The sequence below is a fragment of the Rhinatrema bivittatum genome, chromosome 13 (genome assembly GCF_901001135.1).
Source record: "Rhinatrema bivittatum chromosome 13, aRhiBiv1.1, whole genome shotgun sequence".
NCBI classification, from domain to species: Eukaryota; Metazoa; Chordata; class Amphibia; order Gymnophiona; family Rhinatrematidae; genus Rhinatrema; species Rhinatrema bivittatum.
In genome coordinates, this window is record NC_042627.1 from 25,752,648 (window position 1) to 25,775,455 (window position 22,808).

The 22,808-nt window shown below is 45.7% G+C and overlaps 1 long non-coding RNA gene across 1 annotated transcript in view; it reads right to left on the minus strand.

Annotated features, from left to right (window-relative positions):
* Window positions 1-17,310, minus strand: part of LOC115075483 — a 52,576-nt gene extending 35,266 nt beyond the window's left edge. The window contains exons 1-2 of the long non-coding RNA XR_003852527.1: window positions 16,644-17,310; window positions 2,237-2,390 (exon numbers count right to left, since the gene is read on the minus strand). This is a non-coding gene — a long non-coding RNA (uncharacterized LOC115075483). The remainder of the gene's footprint in view (window positions 1-2,236; window positions 2,391-16,643) is intronic.
* Window positions 17,311-22,808: the final 5,498 nt, after the last annotated feature.

Here is a 22,808-nt window from a genome sequence, read left to right on the forward strand (position 1 = left end):
GGAAAAACTTCCTCCTCCTAAGCAAAAAGATTTTCAACAGGCATGCTAAAACAATCAAAGGCACCTTCTCTTCTTCACTGTGTCCAGGCCTCATCATAGAGCCCAAAGGTCCTTTCCTAAAGAAAATAAACAATAGTGGAGCAGCAGGGATAACTACGAAATCCACACATGAAGATGGTGGCAGCGGTTTATATACTCCAGAAGCCCATATGGGGGAGCTTAACACCCAACAATAATTCTGTGACTGTTCCCCCCTCGGATGATAGAACAATCCTCTTTAGTAGTAACCCACAGGGCTCTCCAAGCATGCTCTGCATGCTGCCCATTATTTACCTCTAGGGCTTCATTACTGTAGCTGGGAAGAAACATGCATGGTTTCAGAAAGGAGCTCCCATATGTTTAAGAGCCACTGCTGGTTCACTTGTTGCTGTGAGGTATTGAGAGCAGAGGCCAAGTGCTGGCCTGGTTCTGAGAGTGATGACTTTTCTGGGGCTCACCTGATCAGGTCTGAAGGCACACCAGCTGGAGTGTTATGCTCAATTCTGGAGATCATATCTCAAAAAGGATGGAAGTGGTCTAGAGAAGGGCAACCAAAATGGTGTAGGGTCTGCACAGAAAGAGTTATGAGATGAGACTGAAGGACCTAAATATGTATGCACTGGAGAAGAGGAGAGACAGGGGTGATATGATACAGACTTCTAAGTACCTGAAAGGTATTAATAATGCACAAGAATCAAACCTTTTTCTAAGGAAAGGACCAACATAAGGAAGTATTTCTTCACGGAAAGATGCATGGAATGCCCTCCCAGAAGAGGTAGCGAGGATAGACGTTAATGGAATTCAAAAGGGCTTGGGATAAACACAGATGGCTAAATGGAGACGAAGGAAAAGATAACTTATGTTGAGGGAGCAACCTGCACAGATCAACAATTACCCTAATTATGGGGGGAAGAAAGCAAAAAAGATTGCTGGGCAGACTGAGTGGACCACTTGAGTCTTTTTCTGCAAATATGTACTATGTTACTATTCCAGTGGCCAAGCAGGGACCACAAATATAAAAGATGAAAATAGAGTATTGAAATAGTGCTACAGCTTCTCTAAAGCATATGTTTATTGATTTCTACTCTGCAAAATTTAGTGGAGAACAAAAAATGATGTAGGGGAGTAAATCCCTAGGGCCCAGAACTGAATGTCCTCCAGGCCAGCCCAAATATTGCAGCATTAAAAAGACTGCCAGGGGCCAAATATCTTGGCATGTTTGGCCATTTATTAGTGACTCAAAAGGGTTTATGTTCAAATTATAGCCATTATGGAAATAAATGTTTCGTTAAAAGATTTATAGTATTAACTTAAAAATAATGGTGCATTTTGGATCAATGGGTTGCACACTTGAAATCTGGATTGACTTTACTCTTATTTAGTTCTTCAGTAGGATGTCTCCTTGGCAAAGGGTTTTAGTGTGCAGGAAAATTTCTTCCCGAATGGGCTATTAGCATTGATTGTTTTTGTAGCGTCTATTTTTTATGGGTCATTAAAACTGTCATTTCTACAATGCTCCTGAATGGTCACGCTTCCTTTGGTCTTAAGTCTTGATTTACCCCATATCCTCCCCAAATCAACGTTCAGTGATCTGACACATAATTCTCTTCCTATAAAGTCCATGTAAACAATGCTTCTAGCTGGAATCTTGTCGATACCATCAGACTTGGTACAATAGAACACTAACCGTAAGTGGGTTCCATTTCTTTTGGACAGTAAAGAAATAATTTAACTTTAAGATTTAAATGTGGTATTTGCTGGAAGGGTGTGGAAGGGCTCCGATCCTTGCTCTTAGTCTGTGGGTTGAAAGTGTGGTTGGCTAAGATGTTGGTTCAGAGGTTTACGGAGGAGAAACTTTTCCCCTCTAGGACCATCTAATTGTCACCCCCTCCCCCTCTAGTGGAATTCTTGCCCTCTGTACTGAACCCACGACTCTGGGATCCAACAGAGGAAATCTCACACAATGGCTTTATGGGTCCAATTTATCAAAGTTGCATTTACTCTTCTGGGGTGCCAACAGTAATCAACATAAAAAAAGGATGAATTGCAGGATCCTAACTGGAGAAATACTCACAGACAGCCTTGGATACATAGATCCCAGTACTTGATAGTAGCATAGTAGTTAGAGCTCCCTCAGCTCAAGGAGAAAACACACAAAAACTCCAAACTAGCCCCTGCTAAGCCAGGAATTACTTACTTGTGAGCCATAAGTCCATCAGTATAGAACAATTCCTGGCAGGACACTGTTCAGCTGTGCTCATGCTTCATTCCAGGGTTCTTGAGAGTAGGCGTCCATGCCTAGGGGTAGTCCTTTTGCACACCAGCATCCATGGTGAAAGATGAGACCACTTCTGGACAGGGAGAAGCAAAAGGCTTTGAGAGAGATACTCAGAACACAGGAACAGCTCATGTTCCCTTGGACTCCAACTCTAGACTCTATTCTCCTCTATAGACTCTTTCCACATTTAGCAACTCAGACTTATATAATGTCACGGGTTCATGCCACTTGTCACTCTCCCTGTCACAATCCAGCTGGAATCCTCTGGATGCAAAAGAAACTGAACCCCTGGTTAAGTCTATGTTCCTTATTCTCACCCTGTTCCTTCCATGGTGTCACAGCTACAGATTAAAATCCTCTCACCTCAATTGGTGAGCAGGCTTAAACAAATGAAGTCCCAGCTACAGGTTCAAATCCTCTCACCTCAGTTGGGGAGCAGATCTTAAATTAACAAAGTCCTAGCTATGGCTTCAAATCCTTTCACCCCAATTGATGAGCTGGGCTTAAATGAAGTCCCAGCTATGGATTCAAATCCTCTCACCTCAGTTCATGAGCTGGGCTTAAACAAACATTGTCCCAGGTTATCTCATAGCTTAAAATCTCTGTAGCTTTACTTTATCAAAACCCAAAGGTCTCCAAGTCTTACAATAAGAAAGCAACTTTCCCATTAAACCTTCACACTGCTCTTCCTGCACAGCTTAGACTTGGCTGTGCTCTAGGGGCCTGGCTCTTAGGGAACCAGGCCCTACTGCCTCCTCCCACCATAGTCTGCAGGCGAGGCTTGTGACTCCCCTTCCACTATGGCTTCAACTACAACCACCCACCGGCAGGATTCACTTAAAGCTCCTGACCTGCAGTATCCATGAGTGTCCTCTTCTGGAGGGAGTCTCGTCCACTCATCTCATAAAGTCCTTTGGTTCTAGCTCATCCTTAGGATTGCACAACACCTCACCCTCCATCTTCTCTATCTCTTCATCTGGTTTTAGTAGCACAACTTCCTTTTCCTACCCCATCCTGCCTTCAGACAAGCTTTCACCCTTCTCCCACCATGTGCACAACTCTCTGGTCTTCTAGATAGGGTAAGTCCCTCCCCCTCCCAAACCCCTGTGTCTTCTGGGAGTTGGAGTTTGACTCCTACTCTGATATCTTTTGCATACTGAATCTCCATCCCAGGGGAATATAATGCCCATCATATAATACAGGCTAGATCCCCTATAGAAGTTCTCTCTTCCAACACACATTATGTAAAGACATAAACAATCAAGTGCTATCCTGTGCTGCAGAACCACTATCCACATAGAATAATGGAGAGATTGAGCAGTAAAGGTTAATTGAAATTAAGATCTACATGTAGTCCCCACATCTGGACAAGAGCCTCACCTGTGAATGCAGGGAGCAACTTATTAGTATTTCCTGTTAATGAAAAGGACAGATCCCACTGATCAATTTTAAAACTACAAGGTGCTTGAGTCTATCTATGCTTGCTTTAAAGCAAATGGATCTAGGATAAATTGTGCATCAGGTAAGAGTTTTGTTCTTGGAAATGATTGAAAGGAAGTTTGGGCAAATGGTTAGGAAAGTGGCATGTATGTTAAGTTTAAGTTTAATAAAAAGTTTAATAAACTCTGCAGAGTTTCCCTTTGAAAATTCAGGTCTGGTGGGGACACGGGTATTTTACAACAGGTGCAATATACACCTGGTGGCAAACATGCGGGGATTTCAGGATTCCCACGTTCTATAGAGATTGTTGGTTTTTTATTTTTTCTAGCTTTATTCTTCCCTACGACAGTGTACTGGCACACATCTCAAGTTGTTATTGGCTGAAGGGGAAGCCTCCTCTGAGACTGAATCTCTCTGCACCTCTCCAAGACCAGGAGCAAACAAACGGTAAGCAGAAAAGTAGTTAGAGAGGGTTGAGCAGGGTTAATGATGTATGGAACATATGTCTGTATCTTTTTGGGGGGCTATAGATTGGGCTGGGGCAAATTGTGCATGTATTCTATTTTTATCTTTTGGCTCTCCCATTCCTTTGGGTTTCCAGTTCAATTGAAACCAGCCTCTGCTGGGACAATGGCCCCCATGAGCCTTCGTTCATAAGGATCAGAGGCTTCCCTCACCCCTGTCTAGCCCAGCTGTCACAGTGACATTCCTTGGCCAGGGCTCAGCTGCAGTTCTCTCTACACTCACAGTTTCATCATGAGGTGCTGCCTTTGTGTGATGGCTGAGACTCCCTTCCCCTCAGGGTCTGTGACTACAACTTCCGCAGAATTCCCAGCTCAGGCCAGCCTGGTGGAGCAGAAGCTGAGTGGGAGTTAAACCCAGATCTTCTGCATGGCAGCATGCATTTTGTGTGTTTGAGGTGCTCCTGAGTATGTCAGACAACGTTTTGTAGAAAGAATTTTTGTTGGGGAAAAGACAAATTAAAATTCAGACAGAAAAGCATGAAGAGTTAAAATTATGCTGTTTGTAAGTAGATAAATGTTGCTTTTATTTTGAATTGACTTACTTTTGTTGACTTAAAGAGGCATTTTAACTTGGTTAACAGCAAGGGTTTAATGCATAAATATACTATAACTGAGCTTCAGAAGAAGGTAACTTTTCCATAAAAACATTTGTGTCTCCATGATTTGGGGTTTCACAAGTCCCAACACAACTCTTGTTCCATTGCTTTCTGCATCCTATTTTGGGCTGTAATGTTAGGGTTTGCAAGATTCATTAAACTTGGATAGAAGCCAGGCATCGGCAGCAGAGGGAAGAGCACTCCAACATATCAAGGGTAGGCAAAGTGGCCCCAAGAATGGTATGAAGAGCCCAAGGCTTCTTGAGAAGGGCAAAGCATCCAAAACTGTGGTGAGAGCACTTCAAGGCACCATGAGAAGGCAAAAGAGTGGGAAGGGGGGGGGGGTGCGGGAAGAAGCAGCCACGAGTCCCGAGGTTACTCTGCTGCTTAAATGTGACATTGGCGTAGGGCCAGTACAAGACTAGGCTGCCGCCCCTGAACCTGCTGCATTCTAGGTGGTTCCTTAGTAGCCTGTCTAGAACAAAGTGCTGGCTTACTCAACTGCTTACTCCATCTCGTCTGTCCTTGCTGTATTTCCATTTACAGATTGTGGTTCTCCCAACAGGGCTTCTTGTGCTGACTCCTTCAGGTAAGAGTCTCCTGCTTATGAGCAAAGCCAAGGGTTTCTGAAGGCCTTAAGCGTAGGCGTTTGCCATGAAGCTACGTGCTTCTATAGGGAGCATCTCAAAGGGTCTGACACATTGCACATCCCAGTCCCCCACGGAAATTAGTCTCTTTCAGTTAGTTTCTGCTTTCCATGTCAATCATCTTTTGTAACTATCCGATGATGCTCAAAAGTGGAACTGGACAGGTACTGTACAAAAACGAGTGGATAACATCTCGTCCTGGGTGGGCACAGGCCCTTTAAAAGTGACTTTTGCATTGAAAACATTAGCTGATGTTGAAAAATGGGGGAAGTTTGTGTTAATTTTTTTAAATGTTAAAATTACTCCCTATTTCAGTAAGAGGTATTTTGTATTGTAATTTGAAGGTGTATCTATGTTTCCAGATGTTGCAAAATCTACTCAGCTCATGAGAAAGCATTTTCTTCTTTTAAGATCTGGAGTGTTGCACTTAGGGCATTTCATCTAGTTAAATTTTCCTTGTAATTGCATAGTTAAACTGATTGGTATTAAATGTGTCTTTTTGATCCTGCTCTGCTTACTTAGTTTATACAGGAGAAGCAGGTTTAACTCTACCCTGAATCTATCTTTTCTTCTCGAAAAGATCTGTAAACCTCATTCCCTGTACGTACCCGAATCAGTCCAGACTCCTGGGTTTTGCCTCCCTTCCAGCAGATGGAGACAGAGCAAGTTTCAACAGACTCTGCCTTATATACCTAGGTGCCACCCACAGTCTGCCAGTATTACTCTGTCTCCAGCAGATGGTAGGGGTGCAACACTCACAGTCTGTACTAGTTCTATTAAAAAAAAAAAAAAAAAAAAAAAAGCATTTAGTGTTGAGAAGAGTTAGGGCTAGGCCTTTCTGTTAAAGTTGGAAGAAGCAGGAACAGGAGCTGTCCTTCGATCGGAGGGCGTCTGTCAGGTTCCCGGTAGCTGGTTAGGTTCTGAGGGGACCATCCCTCCCGGTGTGCACATCGGCTGTGGCTAAGGGTCGAGGGCCCTACTCTACCACCAGTGCACTAGAGCTTGGGGTGATACTGGGGAGCCCGGTTCACTCACCCCAACGGGACTGCCTCAGCGCCAGGACCTACGGGGGCTCCTTGACAGGTTGGGAAATTTTTTTTTATTAAATTAAATATTAAATTTTGAAGCAGCGTTTCCTTACTGTTCGGGTCTCTCTCTTTTACTTTTCTGCGGCGACGGCTCGGGAGCGGGTTGTTTGGCGCTTCTTGTTTTGGTTTTTCGCGTTCACTTTTTCCTGGGGTCGGACTCTTGCCGTGCAGGGCAGCCTGTCGGGCGTGCGGCTCCGTTTGCGGGCGTTTGTCACGGGATGGGCTATGTCCAGCCTGCATCCCTGATGGCGAAGGGCCCTCCGTTAGCCCGGGAAGGGTGGTTCTACGGGGGTGGACCGTTTCGATGGGCTTTGCAGCCCTGCCTCTCTCTTCACCAATGCTGCTGGGCACAGGAAACGGCGCCAACTTGTCCTCCTGCTCTACAGCGGCTTAGATAGCGGAGGGGGAGGGGAATCTCCCGCCGTCATTATCGCCGCAGAAGCTGCCCCCACGGCCTAAATCTCCAGCTCGGCCAGTATTAACTGCACAAGGGGACACCCCAGATACGGAGTTAGATGATTCTGAGTCATCTTTTACCTCTGACTTTGTGTTAAGGCACAGAAGCTTAGTAAGAAGCACGAGTCTGACGGGGGAGTTTGTCTGTCTGTCCCACTTTCTTATCCTCGGAAGCGGTCCCAGTCCGAGGGACGGGGGGGCCACCATATCTAAGCGCTCGGTCTATACATCCGCAGGAGGATTCAGACATGTCCTCAGAGGACACAGATCCGGGTGGTCAGGTTATCCCAACCCAGCTCCCTAGTGGGGTAGAGGGGGATGGGGACCTCAAGCAGAGTGCTAGCCAAGGGTCCCAGGCCGTCGAGGGAGATGACCCTAAAGTCGTCCGTCTGTTCCGCAAAGAGGAACCAGGCCTTTTTATTCCCACCATATTGGGAGAATTAGGGATTGAGGTGCCGCTGGCCGAACCGCGTTTGGGATCTATGGATCCGGTTTTGTTGGGCCTACGAGGTCCACCTACATCCTTCCCTTTCCATTTTTCGGCTACGGATTTCTATTTAGGGAATGGGACACCTCTGATTTGGGGTTGAAGGTGACAAAGGCAATGGACAAGCTTTATCCTCTGCCGGAGGAGGCATTGGATATTCTTCAGGTGCCAAAGGTGGGTGCAGCAGTGTTCGAGGTCACTAAGAAGACGACGGTTCCGGTCACAGCGTCCACGGCTCTCAAGGATCTACAGGATGGAAAGTTAGAGCTGCAACTTAAAAAGATATTTGAGGTATCTGCACTGGGAGTTCGAGCGGCCATGTGCAGTAATTTTGCTTTGCGAGCTGGGCCAGCAGCTGCAGGCCAACGAGGGTCTTCCTGATGAAGAGGCTCGCCAGGCCGGACGCTTCGAGGCAGTGGTGGCTTATAGTGCGGATGCCCTTTATGACCTTCTTGGGACGTCCGCTCGCTCCATGGTTTCTGCTGTTTCGGCCTGTCGCTTGTTGTGGTTACGAAACTGGTCGGCGGATGTGTCTTCCAAATCCTGCATAGTTAAACTGATTCAAAAAAAGACCTGTTATATGGATGTCAAAAATCATAAAGAATCTGAGTGTACCTTCATACGATGCTGTACTGAATACAGCTATCGTGACTATGAAGCCTGTGTGTAGGCTTCAAAAATCATTAGGTACCCCAGTGTTTAGATGCAAACTCTTGTAGTGTTCACTGTCCACTATAAAATTGTTGCTTAAATGATCACGGAGATACTGCTTCAATAATCACTTATCTCAAACTTGTGGTCGGTCTTGCCTCAGTCGGTCGGTCTTGCCTCAGCCGACATCCAGATGTTTCGGAGGCTGGCTCCTTCTTCAAGGGCTGGATATTCGCAAGAGAGACCCGTAACACATTGATTGCTGTGGCAGTAATGATTCTTCTGGTGAAACATTAGTTGTTGTAGCAGTGAGTCTGGTGGAACGCTGGTAGAGTGTGCAAAGAGACATCTTTCAGTTATTGAAAAAAAACAATTAACTTAGGCTGGTATACAAAAAGATACATACTTGGTTACTGTGGCAGTGATGTTCAATCTGTTGTAAACTTATTCGATTGTATGGCGGTCCGTGAAGCTCCGCTATGGAAAAATGGAATGTCCAGAGAAATGTTGTCTCTGTTTTATCTGGTGTGGTTGGAGACATATTTGTTTATATGTGTGTAGGCATGTCTGAGTGGAAAGCATTAACAGTGACTTCTCCTGTGTGTTCCAAATATCTATTTTTTTTTTTACTGCTTTCTAAATATCTGCTTTTACAACAGTTGCTATTTGGGTTTTATCACATGCTGTACCTTGATAGCTTTCTGAGAAGCACAGATTTTACTTGAGGACTATTCTCTTGAACTGATCTGTCACGATTTTGTCTGTGTGACAGGCTCTCTGTGCCCTGGTTCAGCCTGTTGTGCAGCCTCCCCTCCTGCAGGGGTCCTAAGTGAGCCTCATCTACAGCTTTGCCAAACTCCTCCTTGCTGCTCATATCGCATCCAAGCTCGATTTAACCCTGCTTTCCCCGAACCTAGATACCTTTTTCATGGAGTCTCCCTTGGCTCTCTGGCCTGGCCGCTCTTACCTTGCTCCTTGCCTTGTGGCCTTTCTAAGCCTCACCTTGCCTTGTGGCCTCTGGGCCTTTGTCTCCTTGTACCTTGCTTTGTGGCCTACTCAGTCCTTACCTTGGCTTGTGGCCTCCAGGCCTGCTGTTATCTTAAATCTTGCTCTGTGGCCTACTCAAGCCTCTCCTCGCCTAGTGGACTCTGGGCCTTATGCTTAGCAGCCTACTGGCCTTCTGTATTGCTGCCTTTGGGCCTCGGTGTTCTTTGTTCTGTGTGGTCTTGTCTAGTCCTTGTCCAGTCCTGTCCTGGTCTGTCTTGTCTAGCCCTGCCCTTGTCTGGTTTTGTCCTGCTCTGCCCAGTCCAGTTCCTAGTTTCAATTCCCTGCCTTGACTTGCCCCAGTCTGTATCCAGTTCCAGTCTCTGCTCAATTTCCTGCCCAAGCCTGTGTCCATATCCAGTCCAAGTCCCTGCTCTGTATCCTGATCAAACCTATGTCTGTATCCTGTCCAGTCTGTTTTAGTATCCAGTCCTCAGTTCCCTGCCTGTTTCAATACCCAGACCTCTGCTTCCAATCTGTCTCTGCCCACAATGTTCAGCCTGTGCCTGCCCTCAGTTCCACCTTGTGCCTGCCCTACCTTGTCCAACCTGTCCTGTCTTGTCCAGTTTCATCTGGCTAAGCCTTACCGGTCCCCAGAACTCAAGAGCTCAACTTCCAAGGGGAAGAGGCTGGCTAGGCAGAAGACCAGCCCAGTTTCCAGCTGTGACCAGCCATGATATTCTGGCCCTGGTCAAGCCTTACTGGGCCCCCAGAACCCAAGGGCTTAACCTATGGGGGAGGGGGGTTGGCTAGGCAGAGCTCTTGTACCACACCTGTGGGGGTGTATCCTAACCCCAGCCAGGCACCCCATGACATGATCTCAAACAATGACCTTCCATGAATTACTTAATTTATCTTCCAGAGCAGAATTTATTTAACTATACATTTTGTTTCCTGTAACAATTGCTGGACCATAGTTAGTATAACTTAACTGAATTTTTGGAGAAGCTTTGTTTATTGGATAATTTTACCAACTATAATTGTGTGTATACCCTAATAAGTAGGTTGCATGGGGGTTTTTTTCTGCACTAAATTGACTATAGTTAAATAGTTATTGAAATCTAGAATGAAATCACATTTTAGACATTTTAATACCAGCAATTTTCAAATGATTCTAATTTAGTTTACTACACTATAACATCTAATTAAAATGAATTTTTTGGTGGAGTTCCTAAGTTAATTGATCACTGGCTATATAATAACTTCAAGATGTTCTAAATCACTACGTGTCTCACTTATGCACAATTTAAAATTAGCACTAATCATATTGTTGAATTGGCTTAGTACTATTAGTAATGAAAACAATGTTTCATCAAATACCTGATGTTCAACTAAGTAATTTTTTTAGATCTCGTTATTTTGAAAAAATTTCCTAGATGTTTTATGTATGCCACATGTACAGTTGTAAATAAAAGTGTAGGCTCACCTCGTCAAATGTTTCAATGGATCTCTGTGTGAATAGAAGCTGGTGCAAGCTCTGCCTGGGCCAAAACTAAACATGATACCTTTCTGCAATTTTGAATGGAAGATTACTATTTATTTGCTGATTTTTTTGACAGATTGATGAAAAGTGAATAGGGCATGTGCAAAAGTTTGGACACCCTTTCAGTCAGTGTAAACGCCTCCTTTGGCAGAAACAACGGCTTCCGGCCATTACTTACAAATCTTTCTATTCTTGCTTTTGGAATTTTTTTTTCCCACTCTCTCTTTCTTGCAGAAGTCTTCTGGTTCAGCCGTATTCTCAGGTCGCCTTGCATGCACTCCTCACAAACTTTCACTAGTTTCCCCACGGAAAAGAAGCAGAGCCTCAGGATGTGGCCCTCGGACATTATCACGGCCTCCCCTCTCCCATGTCCTCTCCAGGGATTGAGAGCCCCACTGCTTTAATCCTAAACTTATGTTCTGTTTAAGGTTAAGAAATGTGATTTTCTTGAAAAAAAAAAAAATGGTTCCTGCTAAAACAGGTTAATAACTTTTCAATTAAATGGAATGTGCAGTCTGATTTGAGGAATGTGACTGTCTGGAAGACACTTCAGTATCCATTTTTTTTCAACCAAGGATCTATAACCAAAGAAACTCCCATCAATAAAATCAAAACTGAGCAATCCCAATCCACCCAGCAGCAGGGAATAAAGAGAGGGCAAGTGTCACCCAGCTATGGGTGTGCACCATCTGAAGCAGTGGAAACTGCTGAAGCAAAGATGCTTATTACACCAAATGGAAACATTTTTTTTTGTCTTGTTTACGGAAATGGTCACAAAATAAATCCAATAGAAAACCTTCACTGAGAAGCTGTTTGATAAAGCACTGTAAGCTCGTGGAGAAGAATACTGTGTTTTAAGGTCTGGCACATAATGCAAAATCCCTTGACTTAGGAGCCCAACGTTAGAACTTCCAACCCTTGCATAATGGATGGAACTGGAACAAAAATAAAAAGTGAGGTCAGAAGACCTCTGTCCCTTGCCAGTTGCTTTTTTTTCCAGGTCAGACGTCCAAAGTAGGAAAAAGGTGGAGGAAGGGGGAGAATTTTGATGTTTATTGACTGATTGATTAATCACCCAGAAAGGAGGCTACGGCCAAAGCCATACCCCAGGGCAATAGCAGGAAGCAGTAGAATACATAATATGTGCAGCCAGGACAAAGGCCCCTCTCCCTCGGCTCCTCACAATAGCACAGCCTTCAAATAATACACAGACACAGCAAGTTGGAATTAAAAGAAGGCTGCAGCTTTATTAAACCTACAATCACCAGAGCCAACAAAATCAACATAAATACCCACCCTGAGGAATCATCCGCCTCGCCCCAGCAAGATGATCCCTCCACAGGCCACCAAACCTGTAAAACCAGCGGCATCCCCCACTAACAGAGACCCCCCCCCACCACCACAGTCCAGCAAGGGGTCCCAACCCAGGGCTGACCCCAGTCACATGCAACTCAAACAACAATCAGAGCCAAGGAAACCCGCCACCTAGCAGATTCCTTGCTCTCAGCCCCACCCCATAAGAACCATGGCTCTGGTAACTCCGCCAAAGGGAAGGGGCCGAGTGGACAAATACATGTGGTCCCCTCGCCCCCCACAATAAAGGTGCAGTCTAAACAAGATGCAAGACATACTCCAAGGCCTCTTGAATGGTATTAACAAATAGGTCGTTACCCACACCAGAAAGGTGAACCCCGACCCTGCCGTAAAGACTGGAACAGGCATCCCAAGACCAAGTATGTGTGACGTGAACCTCACCATGCACCAGCAGCCACATACCTATTTGCTTGTTCAATGTGGCCCTGCTATGCCGCCAAATCCTTAAATTTAGGCAGACAGGCCTTGGAATAATGTCAGACCAAAGCAAAGTCGTGCCAGGCAGCCATGACATTAACACGGCCAATCACCCAAGTCATTGCCACCCAGGTAAACCACAGAACCTCCGGAGGTGCCCACTTGGATAACCAGGACTGCACGAGAGGGAGTAACTGGTTCCATCGCATTCCACAAAGCCTAATCCATTTCACCTACACACCATGCCGAGCCAAACCAAGGTGAGGCCATAGGGTCATTTCACTGCCCATTGATGAGCCCAAACCATGTAAGAATGGCCAATCAGCTACACTCTTCGTTCGCATGGTTGTGAATCTGGAAAACAGAGAAAATTATCGCAGCATACAGACCAAATAGCAATACACAACCTACTGTTTATCCAACCACACATAAGTGGCAAACGCCCTGGACTTCCAATGGCTGATACGGCGAATAACACCACTGGGCAAGCCAGAATTGGCCACTGAAGTAACCGCACCAAGGCGGAAAGAATGAATACCATAATGTCCACCGCCCAAAACCATCACAACTTTCCGCAGGACCATACCAAACTGGTATCTAGTCAGAGGGGAGCAATCGGCATGAACAAAAAAGTGGATTCCACCCACAGGATGCACCATCAAGTATGCATGTACATTGGCAACAGGACAGGTTACTAACCCAGGAACACCAGACAGGACCAACCAGGCACCACTCCCAGACTGATCTGTCTTGGATCGGTGGATTTTTAAATGTAGCCTATCACCTTCCAGAGATAACATTTGCTGCCCTCAAACCAGTATGATCGCCACAGGACCCAGAATGATTGACCAGTTTACCCACCTGAAATGCCCCAAAAAAGGCTGGCATGAATGCAGTCCTGAATAAGCAAAACTCAAAAGTGAAAAACCAAATATAAGGCAGGCACGCCACATTCTCAATAATATATCGTGGGTAATGGGTAGCCTACCCATCAGCAGAATGTGGCAAACCTCACAATCACCCCGTCAGCAAACGACTGACCAAACAGCTATCAGAAGGACTGCCCCAACCATGAGCCTTAAAAAAAAGGACAATCCTGTAATGTGAGTGGCATCAGAAGATTTTGACAAACCCACCTCCTTGGAGGATGTAATGTAATCGGAGAGCAGCTTATCTGCAGCTGGACCCCAGGACCAACCCCAGGACCAACCAAGAATCGCAAAAACTTGGAACACCCACTCAGATATGAAGTCCATGTCGATGCTGCCACCAATGCCCTTAACAAATTCCATGCTTCGGGACTCCATAATTCCAAAAGAAATCTGGGACGACGGAACCTTCCAGGTCTGCGTTCAGCGCCAGCCTCCAAAACTGCTCCCACTTAAAATGAGAGAGAGAGAGAGTCAGCTATTTTGTTATTCACCCCAGGAACGTGCCGTGCAGATACCATTGCATTCAACTAAGCGGCGCAAAACAAATTCACATAACAGATCAGCTACCAGAACACATTTGGCTGACAACTTGGGAGTAGTTCAGGTTATCAACAATCTATCACACTAGAATACCACCCTCTTGTCCTGTAACCAATCTCCCCAAACGACAAGAGCAACCACAATAGGAAAGAGCTCCAAAAAAGTGATAGTCCATGTTGAGCCCGCCAAGACTCAGGCATCAGGCCATGCAGCGGCACACCAAGCCTCCCGACAGTAGATACCAAAACTGATACCGCCTGCAGCAGCAGAGAATAATTCCAAATCCTGATTCGAGAGCGAGTCAGGCTGCCAAACTGAAAACACCGTTTAAAACTACTCAAAAAGGCATCCCAAACCTTAATAATCCGAATACCGTGGTGACGTGTCTGAATGCCAGACATTGCTGAAGATAAGCACCGCAGGAAACCGCGACCAATAGGGATAACCTGACAAGCGAAGTTTAACCTGCCCACTAAGGATTGCATCTGACAAAGGGTAATCTTTTTAGCCTGAAGCGCATCAGCCACAAGGGATCTCAGCTACTGCACTTTCGCACTAGGTAAGCGGGATTCCATAGCCACTGAATCTTTTTCAATGCCTAGGAAGACCAAACAAGTGGTAGGGCCCCCAGTCTTTTATTCCTGGCAATAAGGATTCCAAAGCTACCAGCACAAACGGTGGATGCAGCAGGGCTTACAAAAAGAAAATCATCCAAGTAATGTACAACGCCAGCAGCCTGCTCAGTAACCCAATGCACAAAGGAGCTAAATAACTCAAAGTAGGCACAGGAAACCGAGCAGCCCATGGGCATGCATTTGTTGAAAAAGAATTGATTCCTAAACTGAAAGCCCAGCAAAGGAAAATTGTCAGGGTGGACCGGGAAAAGGCAAAAAACAGATTCAATGTCCGCTTTAGCCATTAGAGCTTCCGCACCACAGCGACATACCAACCTTACAGCCAAGTCAAAAGAGGAATAAGTACCGAGCAAAATTAACGAGGGATGAAATCGTTCACTGATGATCCCTCAGGAAAAGATAAATTGTGAATGAGGCGATACTTTCCATACTTGGAGGAGAAGTCCATTACCTGCTATTAATTAAGTTGACTTAGAGAATAGCCACTGCTATTACTAGCAACAGTAACATGGAATAGACTTAGTTTTTGGGTACTTGCCAGGTTCTTATGGCCTGGATTGGCCACTGTTGGAAACAGGATGCTGGGCTTGATGGACCCTTGGTCTGACCCAGTATGGTATGTTCTTATGTTCTCCTTTTTTTGGAACCACAGCTAGAGGAGAAATAATCATTTTAGGAAAAGGGGGTTCCAGAAAAGGTCCTGCAACCTTCCGACAGTTTCTGCAAACCAAGGACTCTAACCTACCAACCAAAACTGAATTCAAACTCATACCTTCGATTACACCGATGTAAGGATTGCGAAACCCAAAAGTAAATCTGTCGCGTAAAGTTGCAGACTCCTGACACTTTGGTTCCTTGGCTAGATGTTTATCCTTTCTGGCTACTGAAACAGGGGTGAGGGCCCTAACCAAAGCAAAATTACTTGGGAATGGTGGAAGGACCAGAACCTGACTTTTGGGGACATTTAGTGGCAGAGTGACTGGAGGCGCAGATAGAACAAAGGTGTTTAAATTTACAATTGGGGAAAAGGCATCCCGACCAGTTAAATTGCCAACAGATGTCAGACGACCCCGTTGCTGACTTTCCCTGACTGGCGTCGGCACCCTGTCCACGAAAGGGCTGGCTCTGCTGCAAAGGGACCCCAAAAGCAGAACGCCCGGGCTGTCCAGAAGCAGGAGGGCCAGCGGGGTGCACCTTATTAGTCATCTTTTTAACCAGAGACTATCATCCTGAGTACCCCAACAAAAAACTTCTTGCCAGCCATCCTACCCCTAATACGCTTATCATAGTTGAGCCACTCCCAACCTTCATAGTCCTTATGTGCTCCGATAATGGTGTCAGTATAAGTTAACAAGGCGCCATACTGTGACGGGTCATAATGACCCACCACACTAGCCAATCTCAGGAAACACTGTACCCAATTAAATATGTTCTTAGGGACCTTAACCTTGATACCAGGAGGATAATTCAATTTATTCCTCTTTTTACCTGGACGCTTACCCCTTCTACCCTCTAACAGATGAAAAATATCAATATATTTATGTTTTTTTATTTGTTTCCTATACGTGTGAGAGGCTTCCTCCCACAATTCAGTAAGAGCTGCTTGCCCCGGAGCACCCTTCTTTCCCACGAAGGTAGACTGACTAGCAGAACCTGTTTGATCACCAGACAAGGAGGAGGAAGATGAACTAGAAGAGGAACTGGAGTCGGACGAACTAGACCTCCTGCTACTACCATGACGCTTGCGTTTTCTTCTTGCCCCCTCCAACCTTATGGACTCAATAGAAACCTCACCACCAGCATCGCTAGAAGCACTAAGAACCACTTCATTCACACCGGCCAGACCACCTTGCCCACCCTCAACAATGCCCTGACTAACACCATCTACAGCAGACCCTGTGAAAAAAGGCACATTAGAGGGCAAGGGAATGTTATTACCAGAGTGAGTATTGGGAGGAAACCCCAAGAACCAGTAGACAGAGACACAAGATCACGAACTGCCAAAAACTCACCAGGGGCAACTGAGCCATGTGAAACAGGCTCAGCAGGACATGCAGCAACAGCAGAGCTCAAACTAGAAGGACCAGCAACTGAAGACCCTGGACCATGTTCAGTAGATGAAACACCAGTCCAGACAATCGCTGAGGCGTGCTGATTTCGCCAACTCTCAAAGCTGGAGAGACCAGGATGATCAGAGGTATTTATGCTGATGACTTCCTGCACTCCAGGCTGAAAAATAGAATCCGAGCACCCAGAGACCCAACCATATGCCCACTAGTGAATCCTGCAACCCGAGCCAGGTCAGCCCCAGCACCTCTAACTGAACCAAGGACAGGGGCTGCAGATGCAATGCCCCAAGCCCCTGAAGAAAAACCCAGAGGAAGCAGACAAGGGCACTGTGCCCATACCCGAAGTTAAACCAGGGGCAGATGAAACAGGAACTTCAGATTCCCCAGCAGTAACAAACGACCCCCAAAAAATTCAGGATTGGCAAGAGAATGAGGCCTTGCCACAAAAGAATCACTTGTGAAGACCCCACTATGCACCGCCTCGTCAGGAAAAACAGCAAAATTTAACCGGAAGGCTAGAAGCAGGATGAGAAAAACCAATGAACGGAGGAGGGGCAGAACCCATGGGAACTGCCCCAATACCGCTGGGCAATGCCCGAGAGGAGTTATGTGTAGCAGGCACAGAAAGAGACTGCCCAGAAAGGACCCCAGACTCGCGTGCAGCGATGGGATTGTGACCCAAATCAGCAAAAGAGACACGGGGGCCTGCAGCCTACATAAAAGAGATGCACCCCCTAACCCAAAGGCCGTAGAAGGGAGCAGCCCAGGAGGATCATGAGGCACCAAATTAAGATGCCTGTCGACTAAAGTGTCGACAGGCAGGAGAGCCCCAGGGATGCGAGGAACCGCAGAGGGAAGAAACACCCGCCCCGACTGAATCGCGCAGCCCCCCCCCCCCCTTCAGGCACAACCTAAGAGGCCGGCTGGACAGGATTGCCACGGGACCTACTGTTTCAACGGAAGCAGAAGCAGCAGTAACAGCTCCATCGGGAGCCTACGTCACTGCTGCAGGACACGCCCTGCCGCGTGCAGGCATGGCAAGGCCTCGAACAGGGATCCTACAAAAGCCCGGCGAGGAGCCAGAGCAAAGCAAGCAAGATGGCCGTGCAGGGGAAAGAGGGCAGCACGGAAGGTAACGCCCCCTTTTATACCCCCCCCCCCTCCCCAGAGTTCAAATTATTGGTCCCTAGATGCACCGGGACTGATCAACCAGGACCCGACCGGATTCTGTGAGGTCACCCCAGTGCACCAATTCAACCCCCCCCCCCCCCCGCTCTCCTTGCTAGCTAACCAGCCCAGGGGAGGAGCCAGCCTGGCTCTCTTCCAGCCCTTCCAGAGCAGTGGCGTAGCCACGGGTGGGCCTGGGTGGGCAGGTGCCCACCCAACTTAGACCCAGGCCCACCCAACTAGCACCGGAACTGCAAGGCTGTCGCGGGATCCCATCCCCGCGACAGCGAACAAGAGAACCCACGCCTCGCGCGCCATCACGGCACACATGGGGAAGCGCTGCTGCGGCCGTATGGCCAACCGGTCTTCCTGTTCGGGGGTGGGGGGGGGGAGTGGAAGCGCCACACGCAGCTTCCGCTTCCTCCCCCCAATGCAGGAAGATCAGCTGCCTCTCCTGCTGCCACCCGTTCTCCTGCTATCTTCGGGTCAAACGGCCCGCCGAACTTCCTGTTTGGGGGAGCGGAAGCGCTGCGCACAGCTTCCGCTTTCTCCCCCAGAGCAGGAAGATCAGCTGCCTCTCCTGCTGCCACCGGCCTCCTGCTATCTTCTTCGGGCGTCGGGCCGTATGGTCCGCCGATCTTCCTGCTTGGGGGGGGGGGAGGGAGGAAGCGGACGTTGTGCGCTGCGCTTCCGCTCCCCCCCCCCCGACAGGACGTTTGGCGGGCAGTACGGCCCGACGCCCGAAGATAGCAGGAGGCCGGTGGCAGCAGGAGAGGCAGCTGATCTTCCTGCTCTGGGGGAGAAAGCGGAAGCTGTGCACGTGCTTGAATGTGTATGTGTGGATGAGAATGGGAGTGTGTGTGGGTGAAAACTGGAGCCTGGGTGTGTATGTGGGTGAGAATGGAAGCTTGAATATGTGGGTGAATGGGAGCTCGAATGTGTGTATGTGTGGTTGAGAATGGGAGCCTGGGTTTGTGGGTGGGTGAGAATGGGAGCTTGAATGTGTGTATATATGGGTGAGAATGAGAGCCTGGGTTTGTGTGGGTGGGTGAGAATGGAAGCTTGAATATGTGGATAAGAATGGGTGCTTGAATGTGTGTATGTGTGGGTGAGAATAGTACCTTAAATGTGTTTATGTATGGATGAGAATGGGAGCTTGAATATGTGTGGGTGAGACTGGGAGCATGGGTTTGTGGGTGAGAATGGGAGTCTGGGTTTATGTGTGTGGGTGAGAATGGGTGCCTGGATGTGCGTCTGTGTGTGCATAAGAATATAAGCCTGGGGAGGGGTGAGAAAGTGAGAACTTGAATGTGAGCTTGTGGGGGGGGGGGGGGGGGGAGAGCATATGAGAGTGACAGCTTGAGTGTGTGAGAGGGAGTCTGTGAGAGAAAGCGTGTATGTGTGTGTGTGTGTGTGTGGAAGGGAAGAAGACAGTAATAGAAGAAAGACACTGAAAAGGAATTAGGAAATGAGCTATAAGGGAAAAAATGGGAAAAAGAGACCAGGACCAACTGATTAGAAAAATACAAAGATCAGACAACAAAGGTAAAAATATATATCTATATTTTGAGATGTTAGCAATTTAAATATAAGCAACACAACCGCTCTCTCAAAATTTATGGACAGGTAGGAGCCGTGTATAAAATCGTAATAATAAGAAGGCTAAAGTACCACAAATCACCGTGAATTATGTTTGTATCATTAAGTAAACCTCATACTTAGGCGTAGATGTGAATGCTATGCTGCATAATTTGGCATTATTTATCAGTAAAAAAACAACTAGTAGACCTGCATGCCTACAGCCCACCCATGTTAACCTTGTGCCCACCCAAAAAATCAATTCTGGCTACGCCACTGTTCCAGAGTATACACCTATTAAAATGCAAAAACACTTTCATTCAAATAGCAGAAGCTTTGAGCTTCTAAAGTGCCACATTTTTAAATGTGCAGCAAGTTTAACACATCACAGTGAAATAGCTCTTTTGATATTCAGTTAGCATATTTGTAGAGAATATGTGATACAACATACTTTAAAAGCATAAGATACCAATATTAGAGATGCATCTAATCTGGTAGAATCTTGCCTATTTAAAAAAAAGTAAATACCATTCTTAATTTTACTCCATTTTCATGTAAATATTTTAAAAAGTTGAGTGGAAAATTGAAAACTTTTGGAAAAAGCCTTCGTTGCAATAGCTTGTCAAACCTGTGTCAACAATAAATGTTTGTGATTCTGCATAACACATTTTTTTCAACACGGTCACCCCTACTTATCTTACACTATTTATAGGTGCTTAATTAGAACAAATAATCTTTGCAGTGCTGTCATTCAATGTTGCATGTAGACTTACTAAGGAAAGAACTGCTAAACTTGAAAAGAAAACAGTGTACACGTAGACTTACTAAATATACAAAAAGCATTACATTAATATATTTTGCCATTTTAGAAGGTATTTGCTAGTGAATTTTGTAAAAAAAAAAATAAATCATAAAAGTGTAAAATTCCTTTGTTTTTTCACCAATATTGCCACCAGCAACAAACAAGATCGTGTCATCAGCTTCTAATTGACTCTTGTCTCTGACAAAAAAAAAAACCCCAACACAGAAAGAATAATGATAGAAACGGAAAATGCTGGCCTCTAAAATCGGAGCCTTGGGGCATCTCCGATTAAACACAGGTGTCACATCAGAACCTCTCTAATCTATTTTCACCCTGTGCTGGCTGTCAATAATATAATTTAAAAACCATTTCAGAGCTGAGTGCCAGTATCTGACTCGCCCAATTTGGGAATTAGCAATTAATGATAAACGGGAGCTCAGACCTTGGTCAGGTTTGCAAATGGGAGCCAGCACAGTTTCTAGGATCATTTCCCTCCAGGACATGTCTGTTTTATGGCCAGGACTAAAATCCTATTGCTCCAACAATATTTTGTTTTGCTGGAAACGGTTAGAGTTTTCATCTATAGTGCATTTTCTTCAGTGCAGCATACATTTTAATAGCATGTGGGAACACCTATTCTTCACCCAACATGGGGCTGGTTTAAAAGGCTAGTAAGAGTTTACATAATTTGAGACTTCATCTTGAAATTGTTGACATGCAAATTGTACAGAAATCCATAATTTTCTTGTAAATATTTGCTGCTGCTTTGCAGGTTTGGAAGCAGCCATTCTGGCTCATTTTGAAAGTTCAGGAAACATGCCAATTTTAAAGAGTGCTAAGGATGATTACCTGGTTTCTGACAGCTCAGATCTCTCAGTTAACAGTCAGGTCCGATGAGACTGGGTTTCACTGCGAAAATTCAGTAAAATGAATCTGTACTATGTCATGCACATCTTACAAAGTTTCTTTGAGCTTTCAGGGGTAGACAGTCCTATTGAAAAATAGGCAGGCCTTGAAACAGAACAACATCAAGAGCCTGAAAAATGAAAGAAATATTGGAAAATAGAAGAAATATAAGTTAAATTATGAATGAGCAAGAAATAGCTGATAATATCATGATAGTATTGCTCTATGACAAATCTTCCGATGCTACACTTGATATTGGGAATAAGTGCAGTTACAGTTGGGGAACAGAATAGTAGATAGTGGTGCTGCTGTTGTTGGGGAATAGGACAGTGCATATATTATTGCTTTTGTTAAGAAATGGAGTAGAGCAGATAGTGATGGTGTTCTTGGGGAACAGGATAGTGAGGAAGATGATGACTGTACTACTCTAGGGAAATATGATAGTGATTTTACTGCAGCTTTCAAGAAAGGTACTATAGATAGCAATGCTATTGTTGGGCTAGTGCATGTCATGATGCTATTGTTGTTGATGTACCATGAGCAGAGAGATGACAGACATGACATCTGCTCATATGGAAGAAAAAAGAAGTAGTCAATGTAATACAGAAAATATGAACAAAATTGGCACAAATGCATATCTGAAAACAATACAAACTGAATCATGTCTCCCTAATATCCAAGCACTCTACCAAGCATTCATGCTAACCTAATATTTGTAAATGTTCTCACTTAAGCCTTAGTAAAATCAGGACCTTCTTCTCATTCTACGTTGATAGGGATCAAAAGCTTAGTAAATCAGGCCCTTAATTTACAAGGGATTTCATAGGAAATAGGTGGGAACTCAATTCATATGAACTATAGTTCAAATGCCCTCGAAATATATTCAATCATCCCAGTTTGGTATACATTTTTTTAAATTGCAATGTCTAAACTAAGTCCAGAAGCAGTTCAATCAATGTGCAACATCGGGATCATAAATTATGATAAAAAATACTTTCATTTTGCACTGTGCTTCCATCCTTCATTGTGGCAGGGGCTCTGATTCTGCACACAGATTGAACAGTTTTTGCACTTTGAGTCACTTTTAAAGCATGATACTGAAATGCCTGTAGCAGTCTGGGTCAGCTGGAGGAAATGGGATGGTCTCTTGGCACAGCTGAAATATGTTCCATGCTCATTTATCACAATTAACATCAGCCCATACAAAAGGGGTACAAAGAGGGTGGTGCTTCCCTTTTCACTTGCTCTAACTAAGATAGATCTGCATTTGAGGTACATGTCAGGACTCTAAGACTACATCTACATTTTTATGCCCCCAGCAGGAGATGCTGAGGCTCCTGCACCAGCAAATTTTGTCCCGGGGCAGATTTAGAGGAGCTGAATTGCCGGGTCATTCATCAAATCACGATGTGTCAGTATCGCATGCATTAGGGCCTTATCGCACTGTGATAAGGCCCTACCGCACGCATTATTGGCCGCATCGAGGCAGTACAATGCAAATTAGGGGAAGGGGAAGTGTGTGGGTGGGGTTTGGGCAGAGTTATGGCCCGGCAGCGCTGCGGGAAATAACTACACCCTTTCTCATGGCGCTATGGGTGCGAAACTGTGCGGCCTGGCCACAACTGTGGCAGGTGAAAATGCACTGCCTTGATGTG